This window comes from Asterias rubens, chromosome 18 (genome assembly GCF_902459465.1).
Source record: "Asterias rubens chromosome 18, eAstRub1.3, whole genome shotgun sequence".
Taxonomy (NCBI): Eukaryota; Metazoa; Echinodermata; class Asteroidea; order Forcipulatida; family Asteriidae; genus Asterias; species Asterias rubens.
In genome coordinates, this window is record NC_047079.1 from 10,010,972 (window position 1) to 10,026,267 (window position 15,296).

The 15,296-nt window shown below is 33.8% G+C and overlaps 1 long non-coding RNA gene across 1 annotated transcript; it reads right to left on the reverse strand.

Annotated features, from left to right (window-relative positions):
* Window positions 1-687: 687 nt before the first annotated feature.
* On the reverse strand, window positions 688-5,636 carry LOC117302112. Its single transcript, XR_004520385.1, has 3 exons — window positions 5,495-5,636; window positions 4,053-4,167; window positions 688-740 (listed from the first exon to the last, which is right to left on the reverse strand). It is a non-coding gene; the product is annotated as an uncharacterized LOC117302112 (long non-coding RNA).
* Between the last annotated feature and the right edge of the window lie 9,660 nt (window positions 5,637-15,296).

Below are 15,296 nucleotides of genomic sequence, written 5' to 3' on the forward strand. Positions count from 1 at the left end.
GTTTCAAACTCTGACATCTGTGTAAAGTTATGTTTTAAAACTGTACATGTTAGCCTATATGTTGCATGATTGTTCACTACACTGCTGATATTCAGTAACAAATGTTAGTCGTAGCTTTGTTTTCTGCATTTCATTACCCATTCTTCAGGCCTGATGCTTCATTCTCGTAAGGGCAAGGCAACTTTTTCTCAGTAAAATGCCAGAGTGTGAGGGAAATTTGAATTAGTACCAGAACATTTCAATGGGCACCAAGGCAATGACCAAGGCCGCGTGCATGGGGGCAATTGCTGCGTAACTTGTCTCTGCAAGGCCTGATGATTCAATGGAGCTACAAAATGCACACAACAATATTCAGCAAAGTTTTTACTTCATAACAAAAAAAGCCACATAGGGCTGTACATGGTAAAGATCTGTTTACGAAGTTCACCTTTGCTTTGAATTAAAATTAATAGCTTTTGAAATAAATATCAGCTTTGTTTATCAGGTTGTAAACAGTACAGATTGATGTCTGAGTGGTTTTATAAGAATCCATGTAAACAGATCTTTTTACAATAGTTAAAACGCACTACGTGAGACGTACCTTACAATCTTAGTGTTGAATGAATCACAAAGTTGAACTGAACTAGCTTGAGACGCTGAGAAGATGACGTATTTGAAATCATGATGAGGCAGCATCTCACAGGCTCTCGTCAGTCAAGCTGGCGCATCTCATACCAAGGCCTTTTATCATCTTGAGTGTTCTATAAAAAAAAAATCAAAGGACAAAAACTTAAACATGAATTACATGTCCTTGAGGTAAAACAAGTGCATATTGTTATATGAAATTCAGTTTGCCGCATGGGCTGATGATTGGTGGTGGATCCAGATTGGCAAAAAGCTGTTATATCCAAAAAGGTGATAATATTGGGGTTGGGTCTTTAATAACCGACACTTGGTGTACCAGCTCTTCTCGCAGCCACTCTCTAGTGTAGTCTCACCCCCATCCATCACATTAGGTGGTTTGAACAGGGGGCAGGTTGTAATGATATGATCTGCCGTTTGTTCTGCTGCACCATAATTGCAATGGTACAGACTTGAAGTACAAGGGGGTAAAAGTATTGGCAATGGGTCTAGAAAAAAAGTTGGTGTTTATCACTTTTGGCAGTGATACAGATTTGTGTACAAGAGGTTAAAGTATTGGGGACGGGTCAAGAACAGAAGACAGGAGGGTACAGACTTGAAGTTCAACCACAGCCCCCCCCCCCCCCCTTACCCAAGTCTATGAGATGATAGCGTATCATTGTACCCTCATATCTAGTTATGAGGCGAGATTGAGAAAGTGTAGGGGAAAAAAACAATTAAATTGTTCAATTTGATGTACAGTGTCACTTTCTTTACATTATTTCACTGAAAAAGTACCAGTAGACCCCATTCACTGTCAAGGGTAAACATTTGGAGTGGGTTTCTGAATGGCAGCGGAAGGGTTGCATCTGAGCTGATACAGATTTGAAGTAGAAGGGAAACATTTTGGGTGGACCCTGAGATGGCAGACAAGAGGGGGGGTGAGGGGTTGCATGTTTTGGGTTGATACTGATTCAAAGTAAAATGGGTAAAAATGTTGGGGTTGGTTCTGAGTGACAGACAACAAGTTGCATACATAAACTTTGGGTTGATAAAGTAGAAGGGGTAAAATTTTAGGGGTGGGTCCTGAAGAGCAGACAAGGGGTGTGTATGTTTTGCTTTTGGCCTGAAACATATTTACAGCAGACGGGGTAACATGTTGGGGTTTGGGCCTAAATGGCAGACAAGGGGTAGGCCTACATGTCTTGGTTGATACAGATTTAAAGTTTAATGTTAGGGGCGGGTCCTGAATGGTAGAAGAGTGGGGTGCATGATTCAGATTGGTACAGATTTGAAGTATTATTTATTTATTTATTTATGTTTACTCTTACTTAAAGAAATGTTTTGCTTTACTCCGTAATATAATGTAACTGTTGTTATTCTTTTATGAGAGTATGGAAATAAATGTATTCTTGAATTGAATTGAAAAGTAAGTAAAATGTATAGGGTGGGTCCTGAAAGGCAGACAAGGGGAGTGCATATTGAATTGATACAGATTTGAAGTAAGCGGGGTAACATGTTGGAGGCGAATCCTAAATGGCAGAGGAGTGGGGACAATGGTGATTGATACCTTAGATCACCTAAGTTAACTGCTGCTTCAATAATGCTTTAATATTGTTGTGAATTATTTTTTATCAGAAAAGATTTTTTTTTTTTTTTTTACATTCTAATTTTTTAGCAGTTTTAAATGAGTGGGAATTATGGACATGGGAGTTAGATGCCACTTGGGTGAGGAAAAAAATCATATTTGTGATTAAAAAGGTGGCCTTCTTCTTTCTTGTACAAAGCCAAAACGAGAAACAAAAGGAACACGTTGCCCTGGATTGGACGAGTTGGTCTTTGGTGTAATCCACACACATTTGCCTTGAAATTGCATGGTTTCCCTTTTACTGTGCGAACTAAGGTAAAAGGAAAACCACGCAATTTCGATGCATGTTTGTGTGGACCATTGTATTCTACTTTTAAAACATCTTTCTAACCATATGCATTTTATAACAAACGGTTACAAACGCTTTTCAAAGACCAACTCGACCGATCCAAGGCAACGTGTTCCTTTAAAGTAATGTATGTGGGCTTCAGATTGAAGTACAAGGGGTTACATGTTGGGGCGGATCCTGGGAGGTAGAAAAGTGGGGTGCATATTTTGGATATACTTTAGATTGCCGTGAAAACTATAACACTTTTTTTTCACTGCTGCTTTAATATTGTTTTTTATGTTGTTTGAAATAAATTCCCATCAGAAAACATACCTTTTTTAACATTTTCATTTTTTAGCAGTTTTTATTGAGTGGGAATTAAAGAGATAGGGGGTTGACCTAGATGCTAGTTGGGTAAAAAAAAGCTATCATGGATTTACAAAGTGTAAAAAGCCAAAACGAGAAACTGTTTTGTTTTTTTAAAGTATGTGGGCCTAAGATACATTTTGAAGTAGAAGGGGTATCATGTTGGGGCGGATCCAGCAAGGTAGAAAGTGGGGTGCATATTTTGGATTTTTCACTGCTGCTTCCATTATGTTTTTAATGCTGTTGTTAATAAACTTTTATCAGAAAAACATCTGTTTGTTAACATTCTCATTTTGTTAGCAGTTTTCAATGAGTGTGAATTATAGACATAGGGAGCTGACCTAGATGCCAGTTGGGTGAAAAAATGCTATCTTGGATTACAAAAGTGGCCTCCTTTCTTGTAAAAAGCCAAATTGAGAAACCTTTTTTTTTGTAAGTATGTGGGCCTCAGATACACCTTGTAATGAAGGGTATCATGTTGGGGGCGGATCCTGAGAGGTAGAAAAGTGGGGTGCATATTTTGGTTAGATTACTGTAAAAAACTTTTTTGTTTCACTGCTGCTTTAATGTTGTTTTGAATGTTGTTTTAAATAAACTTCATCAGAAACATCAATTTTGTTTACATTGTTTACAAGTGGGAATTAAAGACATAGGGGGTTGACCCTGATGCTAGTTGCCTGAAGTAGAGAATGGCTAAGGTATTTGGGTGGGGCCACAATGGCAGACAAGTGGGGGGATTTGGGATTGGTGCTTTTAAAGTAGAAGGGGTAACATGTTTGGGACAGGTTGAGATGGCAAAAAAAGGGTGCATTATGGGATAAAATTACAGATTTGACTTGATAGGGTACCATATTTGGGGGGGGGGGTACAAAATAGCAATCAATTATTGGGGATCTTGGGATGGTTGCATACTGGACACTAGGAGGGTAATGAAATGGAGAAGGGTCAACAGAATGGCAGAAAAGTGGAAGGTTTGGAGTACTAGAAGAGGTAAACAAATTGGGGAAGGGTCCAAAAGGACAAGAGGGGATTGCTATGTCAGGGGCGTGGCTTGAGATTGGCAGAATAGAGGGCCAGGGCATGTTAGGAATAGGGGCTGGTTGACAAATTAGATGGTTGGTATCTAAATTCAGACAATTGGTGATGAGAGTATAAAATTTGAGAACTCACCATTATAATTTGAAGCAGGGAAGTTCAAAACTGATTAATGGTGAAACTGCTAGTCCTTGAATTTGATAAATTCATATTCACCGTGAGTTGAACAGTCCAGGGCAATGCGATCCATCTGGAGTAAAACAAGGAAGCAACAAAATAAAATACCCTTCAATACAGAGTTTGCCTGTGTTTACTTTCCCAAGTGGTAATTCTGTTTTTATTAGGGGTGGGGGAGGGGGAAGGGCGGTAACCCAAAACAGAAAGGAGAAATTTAAGTACCGTTAGCTTAAAGGGGCAAGACTATTTTAATTTAAGCCTATAACAAACTTTGAAAGTGGCACCAGGGCAAAGACCAAAAGGCAATAATAGAGGTATTGGCTTTTGTGTCCTTTGCTTTTAGTTTGTAATTTTTTAGCCTCAGTCAGCCGAGTTGGGGTTGATCGGGTGCAGGTAGGTAAATATAAGGGTGACTTTAGTAGACAGCCAGCCACATTGACTCATTATGAACACAGAGTGAAGCCAGAGATCACAAGTTTTCCAGAGGGAGGCAAAACTCTCATGGCATGGACTAGAGAGAGAACATGCAACACCAACTCTCAAGCATTGAGTCAAACCATGGAGGGTTCTACGGGCCAGTCACACTGCAGTGATAATGAAACGATGTTAACAATGCATGCCTTCAAATAAGCATTCGGCGCAGAGCAATTCAACCAATGGAATGCATTCTCTTTGCCTCATGATCATTATGGTTTTCTTTATCGCTGCAATGTGACTGGCTCTTTATTTCTCCATGGTCAAACCAAATATTTTTTAGCTCTATGTTCAAACACTAAAACAGGGTCATCTCCCTAGCTAGGAATCAAACATGGGCCAAAGTACATTTGACGGGGTGAGATCGAGAGACGTTGGGGGTGGGTCCTGAATGTCAGACAAGTGGGGTGCATAAGGATCGATACAGATTTGAATTGAAAGGGGTAAAATGTTGGGGTGGGTCCTGAATGGCAGACAAGTGGGGTGCATAGGATTGGTACAGATTTGAAGTAGAAGGGGTAAAATGTTTGGGGTGGGTCCTGAATGGCAGACAAGGGGGTGACTGTTTTGGGTTGATACAGATTGGAAGTAGAAGGGGTAAATTGTTGGGGGTACATGGCAGACAAGTGGGGTGCATAGGTTTGGTACATATTGGAAGTAGACGGGGTAAATAGTGGGGTTGATTGGACTGAAAGAAAATAGTTCAAACAAGTTTTGGCAGGTTCAAAATGGCAGACACATTTGAAAGAAAAGGAATGGAGAACAAAACTGGTTCTATAAAGTGGTTCTTGTGTTCTTTTTGTTATGTGTAATACTTCGGGCAAGTCACCCCACCCCCACCCCACCAAGGAGTGTCCTTACGTCCATGCAAATAAGTTGGTGCATATTACATGTATATAGGGATGAAAAAACACCATCAGACAAACCTTAAAGTCCTGAGAGTGAACTAAATAGCCAAGCTGAACTGAAGTAACTTGAGGCAGTGTGAAGATGACGTACTAAATGCTTGATGATGCTGGATCTTTTTTAGGCTCTTTTCAGTCTTTGATAAGTGAGGCTTGCCATCATCATCTTGAGTGTTCTGTAAGCAGAAAGTCAAAGGACCAGAATAATGAATGAAGTGATGTATTGTGTTAGGGTTTATTATGTATTCGAGAAGGGGTGATAATTTGCAAGCCTGTATTCTTTATTTTATTTTGAAAGGGAAAGGGCACCAAGGCATTTTCTCCTTATTAGGGTGGACTAAGATTGGTAAAAGTGGTGAAAGTTAAAAGGACAAATTATAAATATTAGGAGGAATATTATTTGGTAGGTCCATAAAGGCAGACAAGTGGGGTATGTTGAAGATTTCAAGCACAACCGGTCAAACATTTTGGGATTGATCCAAATTGGCAGAAAAGTTGAGTGCATATTTGTAATTAAAAATTACGTAGGATTTGAAGTTTGCAAGGTGAAAAAACAATATGGAAAGGTTTGCGGTAACACCACGACTATCTCTAATGAGTTGGGGTGGTTCTTCTTGACAATCAGAGCATACTGATCGACCACCGAGTTGAAACCAAAGAGCCACCCCAATTAGAGATAGTCATTTATTACCGCAAACCTTTCCATATGATTAAAACAAATTCAACATCAATTGTACCTTATCCTACTGTTAAACAATTAGCCAAGTTGAGTTGAAGTAGCTTTAGGCAGAGAGGAGATGGCGTTTTTGAATTCATGACGATGCTGCATCTCATTGGGGCTGTCTCATTTAAGCTGTTCGAACCAAGGCTTGTCATCATCCTGAGTGTTCTATAAACAAAAATTCAAAGAACAGAAAATAGTTGCATGAATAACATTTTAATCAAGCAGGAAAACAAATCAAATATTTGGGGCAATCACATTTTGATTAAAGGTCAATAACAGGTAGAATAGAAATCTGGGTGGTTCCCTTTAAAGCCATTGGACACTTTCGGTAAATAGTATTGTTCACAGGCCCACACTTTGTGTATCACAACTTCTATATCAAATAACAAACCTGTGAAAATTTAGGCTCAATCGGTCATCGGAGTCGGGAAAAAATTACGGGAAAACCCATTCTTGTTCAGTAAATCTGTAAACTTTTAATTTTTTTTCTGTACCGAAAGTGTCCAATGGCTTTAAACGCCCCCCCCCCCCCCAACTATAGAAACTTGACCAATTTGAAGTGAAGAGTAACAATGTTGGGACGATCCTGAATGGCAGCATCTGGGGTGCACCATTTCAATCATTCAGGAAAAGCAGCTTGAGAATTCTTAAATTATGTTATCCTCTCGTTGCCTCCATCATGAAGTTAAGTTAAGTATCAGCTGATCAGCCTTGGCCCAAACATCATTTCATCAATTATCCCAAAAACTTTAGGGATGATTGATGAAATCTCACTATTATTCAGATTTAATGTTTACTGTGAGTCCAACAACTTACAATACAATACAATACAATATAATACAATACAATACAAGGAACACATAGCCCATTTTTGGTGAGATCCAGTTTCAAAAAAGAAATGGAGAGGACTATAGAACTACGTATACCGCAGTGTAGTAGGCGCATAAAAAAGGCACAACGCTTCGAATTTTGCACAAAAGTTATACATAATGAGTTACGTGGAGATCGACAACATCAGACATTGATGATCGGATGGACCATCAGCCCATCAGTGATCAATCACCTCCCTGAGTCCATGGATCAATTGATTGACAATACATGACAGCAAAACTGAGAAAGGGATGCTTCCTGTAAAAATGTAAACAACAACTTCCAAAGAAGGAAACGTAGCTTATATTCAACAATTATATAACTAACTTACCCTGAGGGTGTGGGTTGATACTCCGGTTTTGATGGACGGGCTCATTTGACGAGAAATCTTTTAGTCTTGTGTAAGAAACATTGTCTGAAGTTTACAAAGTTGAACAGTTTTTGCTTGCCCACGTGCGTAAACGCCATGTTGACTGTTGATATTCGCTCGTCCCCAGCGCCTTGCTTTAACCAAAGGCGCTGGGATGGGCAAACGTAACACGCACTGTCATTGGCTTAATATAATGCGCAGTCCCATCATGCATCACACTCATACTGCACCATATTGCTATGCACTGTACGCGGGCGCGTGACGTACTTCCTGAACAAGAATCTGTGCAAGCGATTAGCCCATCCCAGATTGGCCGCTGGGGCCGAGCGAACTGTTGATACTACTGACTAAAACAAACTAGGGAGGGCGCACTCCACAAACGGCCTCGTGAAAAACATTCATTGTGTCACTGCTCATGTTGATATAATTTTATTGTCATCTAAAAAGTAAGGCAAAATGTCTCCTTCGAGACCACCCATCCGGATCATTTGATGCGAAATTGTTGGTCCTGCCTCAATTAAAGGTCTATCGTGTTGTGTTTTTTTATTTTCTCAAGAGATTTCCCACGGGGATTTCCCTTATAGGGAGTTTATGCCTCTTTCGCTCTTCATTAATGACCCCCTTTGGCCGGCCGTGTATCCCACAATCCTTTGCTTCAAATACGCCATAGTCACACATGTTTCGCTGAGTTTCATGTCGATTTTGATCAATGTTTTGGATGGAAATTCACCTTTTTGGCAGTCTAAATTTTCAGAGGAAGAGGTAAAAAATATCGTGCGTTCACAGCACACAGGTTTGAACTGTTTTTACATGAGTTTAATGCCGTTTTGAGACAGGAAATTAATGTAATGTGGTTGACTAGTGTACATGTGGACACGTATGTAATTGGTACATAAGATATGATGTACATGAGAGATGTATCATGATTCGGGTTTTTTTCTCTACAGGTTTGTAAATTATAAATAACTTATTAATTTTTGTTTTCTCTACAGGTTTGTAAATAACTTTTAATTTTTGTTTTCTCTACAGGTTTGTAAAGAACTTATTCATTGTGTTTCTCTACAGGTTTGTAATTAACTTATTATTTTTTATTTTCTCTACACAGGTTTGTAAATAACTTATTGATTTTTGTTTTCTCTACAGATTTGTAACTAACTTATTGGTTTTTGTCTTCTCTACAGATTTGTAAATAACTTACTGATTTTCGTTTTCTCTTCAGGTTTGTAACTAACTTATTATTTTTTGTTTTCTCTACAGGTTTGTAAATAACCCATTGCTTTTTGTTTTCTCTACAGGTTTGTAAATAACTGATTGACTTTTGTTTTCTCTGCAGATTTGTAACTAACTTATTGATTTTTGTCTTCTCTACAGATTTGTAAATAACTTACTGATTTTCGTTTTCTCTTCAGGTTTGTAACTAACTTATTATTTTTTGTTTTCTCTATAGGTTTGTAAATAACCCATTGCTTTTTGTTTTCTCTACAGGTTTGTAAATAACTTATTGACTTTTGTTTTCTCTACAGGTTTGTAAATAACTAATTAATTTTTGTCTTCTCTACAGGTTTGTAAATAACTTACTGATTTTCGTTTTCTCTACAGAATTGTAAATAACTTATTAATTTTTGTTTTCTCTACAGGTTTGTAAATAACTTGTTAGTTTTTATTTTCTCTACAGGTTTGTAAATAACTTATTGATTTTTGTTTTTTTCTACAGATTTGTAACTAATTTCTTATTGATTTTTGTCTTCTCTACAGGTTTGTAAATAAATTACTGATTTTCGTTTTCTCTACAGGATTGTAACTAACTTGTTAATTTTTGTTTTCTCTACTGGTTTGTAACTAACTCATTGCTTTTTGTTTTCTCTACAGGTTTGTAAATAACTTACTGATTTTCGTTTTCTCTACAGGTTTGTAACTTACTTATTAATTTTTGTTTTCTCTACAGGTTTGTAAATAACTTATTACTTTTTGTTTTCTCTGCAGATTTGTAAATAACTTACTGATTTTCGTTTTCTCTACAGGTTTGTAACTTACTTATTAATTTTTGTTTTCTCTACAGGTTTGTAAATAACTTATTACTTTTTGTTGTCTCTACAGATTGTAACTAACTAATTAATTTTTGTTTTCTCTATAGGTTTGTAAATAACTTATCAGATTCTTTTTTTCTCTACAGGTTTGTAAATAACTTATGACTTTTGTTTTCTCTACAGATTTGTAAATAACTAATTAATTTTTGTTTTCTCTACAGGTTTGTAAATAACTTATTACTTTTTGTCTTCTCTACAGGTTTGTAAATAACTTATTGATTTTTGTCTTCTCTACAGGTTTGTAAATAACTTATTAATTTTTGTTTTCTCTACAGGTTTGTAAATAACTTATTGATTTTTGTCTTCTCTACAGGTTTGTGAATAACTTATTGATTTTTGTCTACTCTACAGGTTTGTAAATAACTTATCCATTTTTATTTTCTCTAACGGTTTGTAAATAATTTATGGATTTTTGTCTTCTCTACAGGTTTGTGAATAACTTACTGATTTTCGTTTTCTCTACAGGTTTGTAAATAACTAATTGTTTTTTGTCTTCTCTACAGGTTTGTAAATAACTTATCAATTTTTATTTTCTCTACAGGTTTGTAAATAACTTATCAATTTTTATTTTCTCTACAGGTTTGTAAATAACTTATTACTTTTTGTCTTCTCTACAGGTTTGTAAATAACTACTTTTTTCTCTCTCTACAGATTTGTAAATAACTAATTAATTTTTATCTTCTCTACAGGTTTGTAAATAACTTATTGATTTTTATCTTCTCTACAGGTTTGTAAATAACTTTTAAATTTTTTGTTTTCTCTACAGGTTTGTAAATAACTACTTTTTTTTTCTCTCTACAGATTTGAAATAACTAATTAATTTTTGTTTTCTCTATAGGTTTGTAAATAACTTATCAATTTTTATTTTCTCTACAGATTTGTAAATAACTAATTATTTTTTATTTTGTCTACAGGTTTGTAACTAACTTATTGATTTTTATCTTCTCTACAGGTTTGTAAATAACTTATTGATTTTTATCTTCTCTACAGGTTTGTAAATAACTTATTGATTTTTATCTTCTCTACAGGTTTGTAAATAACTTTTAAATTTTTGTTTTCTCTACAGGTTTGTAAATAACTACTTTTTTTTCTCTCTACAGATTTGTAAATAACTAATTAATTTTTGTTTTCTCTATAGGTTTGTAAATAACTTGTCAATTTTTATTTTCTCTACAGGTTTGTAAATAACTTATTACTGTTTGTTTTCTCTACAGGTTTGTAAATAACTTATTGATTTTTATCTTCTCTACAGGTTTGTAAATAACTTATTGATTTTTATCTTCTCTACAGGTTTGTAAATAACTTATTGATTTTTATCTTCTCTACAGGTTTGTAAATAACTTTTAAATTTTTGTTTTCTCTACAGGTTTGTAAATAACTACTTTTTTTTCTCTCTACAGATTTGTAAATAACTAATTAATTTTTGTTTTCTCTATAGGTTTGTAAATAACTTGTCAATTTTTATTTTCTCTACAGATTTGTAAATAACTATTTATTTTTTATTTTGTCTACAGGTTTGTAACTAACTTATTGATTTTTATCTTCTCTACAGGTTTGTAAATAACTTATTGATTTTTATCTTCTCTACAGGTTTGTAAATAACTTTTAAATTTTTGTTTTCTCTACAGGTTTGTAAATAACTACTTTTTGTTCTCTCTACAGATTTGTAAATAACTAATTAATTTTTGTTTTCTCTATAGGTTTGTAAATAACTTGTCAATTTTTATTTTCTCTACAGGTTTGTAAATAACTTATTACTGTTTGTTTTCTCTACAGGTTTGGTAAACTAACTTATTGATTTTTATCTTCTCTACAGGTTTGTAAATAACTTATTAATTCTTGTTTTCTCTATAGGTTTGTAAATAACTTATTACTTTTTGTTTTCTCTGCAGGTTTGGTAACTAACTTATCAATTTTTATTTTCTCTACAGGTTTGTAAATAACTTATTACTTTTTATTTTGTCTACAGGTTTGTAAATAACTAAGTAATTTTTGTTTTCTCTATAGGTTTGTAAATAACTTATTAACTTTTGTTTTCTCTACAGGTTTGTAAATAACTTATAAATTTTTATTTTCTTTACAGGTTTGTAATTAACTTATTATTTTTATTTTCTCTACAGGTTTGTAATTAACTTATTGATTTTTGTCTTCTCTACAGATTTTCAACTAACTTATTGATTTTTGTCTTCTCTACAGGTTTGTAAATAACTTACTAATTTTCGTTTTGTCTACAGGTTTGTAAATAACTTATTAATTTTTATTTTCTCTACAGGTTTGTAATTAACTAATTAATTTTTCTTTCTCTACAGGTTTGTAATCAACTTTTTATTTTTTATTTTCTCTACAGGTTTGTAAATAACTTATTGATTTTTGCCTTCTCTACAGGTTTGTAAATAACTACTTTTTTTTTCTCTCTACAGATTTGTAAATAACTAATTAATTTTTGTTTTCTCTATAGGTTTGTAAATAACTTGTCAATTTTTATTTTCTCTACAGATTTGTAAATAACTAATTATTTTTTATTTTGTCTACAGGTTTGTAACTAACTTATTGATTTTTATCTTCTCTACAGGTTTGTAAATAACTTATTGATTTTTATCTTCTCTACAGGTTTGTAAATAACTTTTAAATTTTTGTTTTCTCTACAGGTTTGTAAATAACTACTTTTTGTTCTCTCTACAGATTTGTAAATAACTAATTAATTTTTGTTTTCTCTATAGGTTTGTAAATAACTTGTCAATTTTTATTTTCTCTACAGGTTTGTAAATAACTTATTACTGTTTGTTTTCTCTACAGGTTTGGTAAACTAACTTATTGATTTTTATCTTCTCTACAGGTTTGTAAATAACTTATTAATTCTTGTTTTCTCTATAGGTTTGTAAATAACTTATTACTTTTTGTTTTCTCTGCAGGTTTGGTAACTAACTTATCAATTTTTATTTTCTCTACAGGTTTGTAAATAACTTATTACTTTTTATTTTGTCTACAGGTTTGTAAATAACTAAGTAATTTTTGTTTTCTCTATAGGTTTGTAAATAACTTATTAACTTTTGTTTTCTCTACAGGTTTGTAAATAACTTATAAATTTTTATTTTCTTTACAGGTTTGTAATTAACTTATTATTTTTATTTTCTCTACAGGTTTGTAATTAACTTATTGATTTTTGTCTTCTCTACAGATTTTCAACTAACTTATTGATTTTTGTCTTCTCTACAGGTTTGTAAATAACTTACTAATTTTCGTTTTGTCTACAGGTTTGTAAATAACTTATTAATTTTTATTTTCTCTACAGGTTTGTAATTAACTAATTAATTTTTCTTTCTCTACAGGTTTGTAATCAACTTTTTATTTTTTATTTTCTCTACAGGTTTGTAAATAACTTATTGATTTTTGTCTTCTCTACAGGTTTGTAAATAACTAATTCCTTTTTGTTTTCTCTACAGATTTGTAAATAACTTATTAATTTTTGTTTTCTCTATAGGTTTGTAATTAACTTACTGATTTTCGTTTTCTCTACAGGTTTGTAAATAACTAATTAATTTTTGTTTTCTCTACAGGTTTGTAATTAACTTATTATTTTTTGTTTTCTCTACAGGTTTGTAAATAACTTATTAATTTTTGTTTTCTCTATAGGTTTGTAAATAACTTATTGATTTTTGTTTTCTCTACAGGTTTGTAAATAACTAATTAATTTTTGTTTTCTCTACAGGTTTGTAATTAACTTATTATTTTTTATTTTCTCTACAGGTTTGTAAATAACTTATTGATTTTTGTCTTCTCTACAGGTTTGTAAATAACTTATTGATTTTTTTCTTCTCTACAGGTTTGTAAATAACTAATTCCTTTTTGTTTTCTCTACAGATTCATAAATAACTTATTGATTTTTGTCTTCTCTACAGGTTTGTAAATAACTTACTGGTTTTCGTTTTCTCTACAGGTTTGTAACTAACTTACTGATTTGGTTTGTAATATTATGTGTCCCTGGGCAGATAACTTTTCATCAGGCAAATACGGTGCAATTTGGGGTCAATGCCACAGAATTTCTTTAAATTTGCTCACAATTAGTTTGGTCCTATAGGAAACTCGAATTTTATCGTTTTGGGTCATGAGGCTTTTGAGTAACACAAACAGGTCCTTGAACTCTTGACCTTGTATTTTTTCAGCTCTGAATATCGGACAAAGATGATTTTTTAGAGCCCGTGATGTAAGAAATTAACTTATTAATGTCAAATTTTTTGTTGAAAAAAGAAATTATTTTGAGAATTTGACCTGATGGTTTGACCCCCCCCCCCCCCCCCAGTGGTGCAATTTTGTTTTATTCAAACACTTGGCCAAAAGAGGGTTTTATAAAAATGGGACCTCGTTTAGGCGGGACATTAGTTTGTATTATGTGGGTAGTAGGCCTGCAATAGTGATTGGGTTTTCAGTTTTTTAGTAAATAAACTCAGTGCTGTCTTCTCTGTTTTTTTTCTTAGGTTGTTGAGGGACAGATCGCGGAACTGGTATTCAAGTTGGATCATTACCGTAGTCATGGAGACTTACTCTGACCCAAGTGGCATACTCAGTATTGACCTATGAACTTTTTATTGCGATGTCAAAGCAACAATTTTTGCCGAACAAGCTTGAAAAACTATGGAAAGCCATAAATTCATAGCAAAAGCAGATAGTCATCGTTTGTACAAATGTTACAAAAGTATTCATTTTATTGAATTTGAGTATTGAATTTAAACACGATTGATTGTGTGGTTAACATGTTAATAGCTGGCCATGCCAGCGCCAACTGGCGCACTTTGATCAACAATAGAAAGGTCTATAGACCCATTGAATAAGACGTCACACTCTCAAGAAGAGCCATCCCTGAGGCCAAAAGGAGGCAGATGATTGAACGAGCTGTTCTTTGTGCGTTAAAACTATGTAAAATTAATTGGTGTACATAATAATATGAGACTATTGTAATAAACAGCTATATGCTGCAAAGTTAACTTATACATTGCATAATAATATTAAACGAAAAATATGAATAAAAGAGTAGACTACATTTTTGTTTTAGAAAGTCTTATATTCTTTCGAATTTATATGTTAAAGATATTCTGATACTTTATATTATGTAAGCTGGCTATCATACCTTACATAAATTTCGTGAAATACCGTTCAGAAAAGCAGATATTTATCTTTGTTGGAGAAGTATTGGTTTTGAGAATAACCAAGTTTGAGATAGATTAGAGTCCCTACTCAACCAATCTTGTTATTCTTTAAAGTTACCCTTGGTTCAGACATTTGAAGCCAAGCAAAGTTTCACATATCTTTTTTTTGTGGGGGGGGGGGGGGGGGAAGGGGCTCAAAATTTCATTAAAGTTTTTAGATTCAAATAGATAGATTGTTTATTTTATTTATCTTTGTGTTTTACATGGAGAACATGCTTTTTAAATAAAAGGTTGTCTTTCTATTAAAAAGTGCCTCTGGATTCAAATTTATTATTGAGGTCCTGTCAGATAATAAATAAACAAATAAAGAATAAATCTGTTCAATGACTATTGTCAGTTATGAAGAGAGCTTTGTTATGCTAATTAGTTTCTTGTAGCCTGGGCCCACTTTCATAGAGCTTAAAGGGAAGGTACACGTTTGGTAGTTACTCAAAACAAATATTAATTTAAAGGCGGTGGACACTTGGTAATTGTCAAAGACTAGCCTTCACAGTTGGTGTATCTCAACATAAGCATTTAATATAACTAACCTGTGAAAATTTTAGCTCAATCGGTCATCGAACTTGCG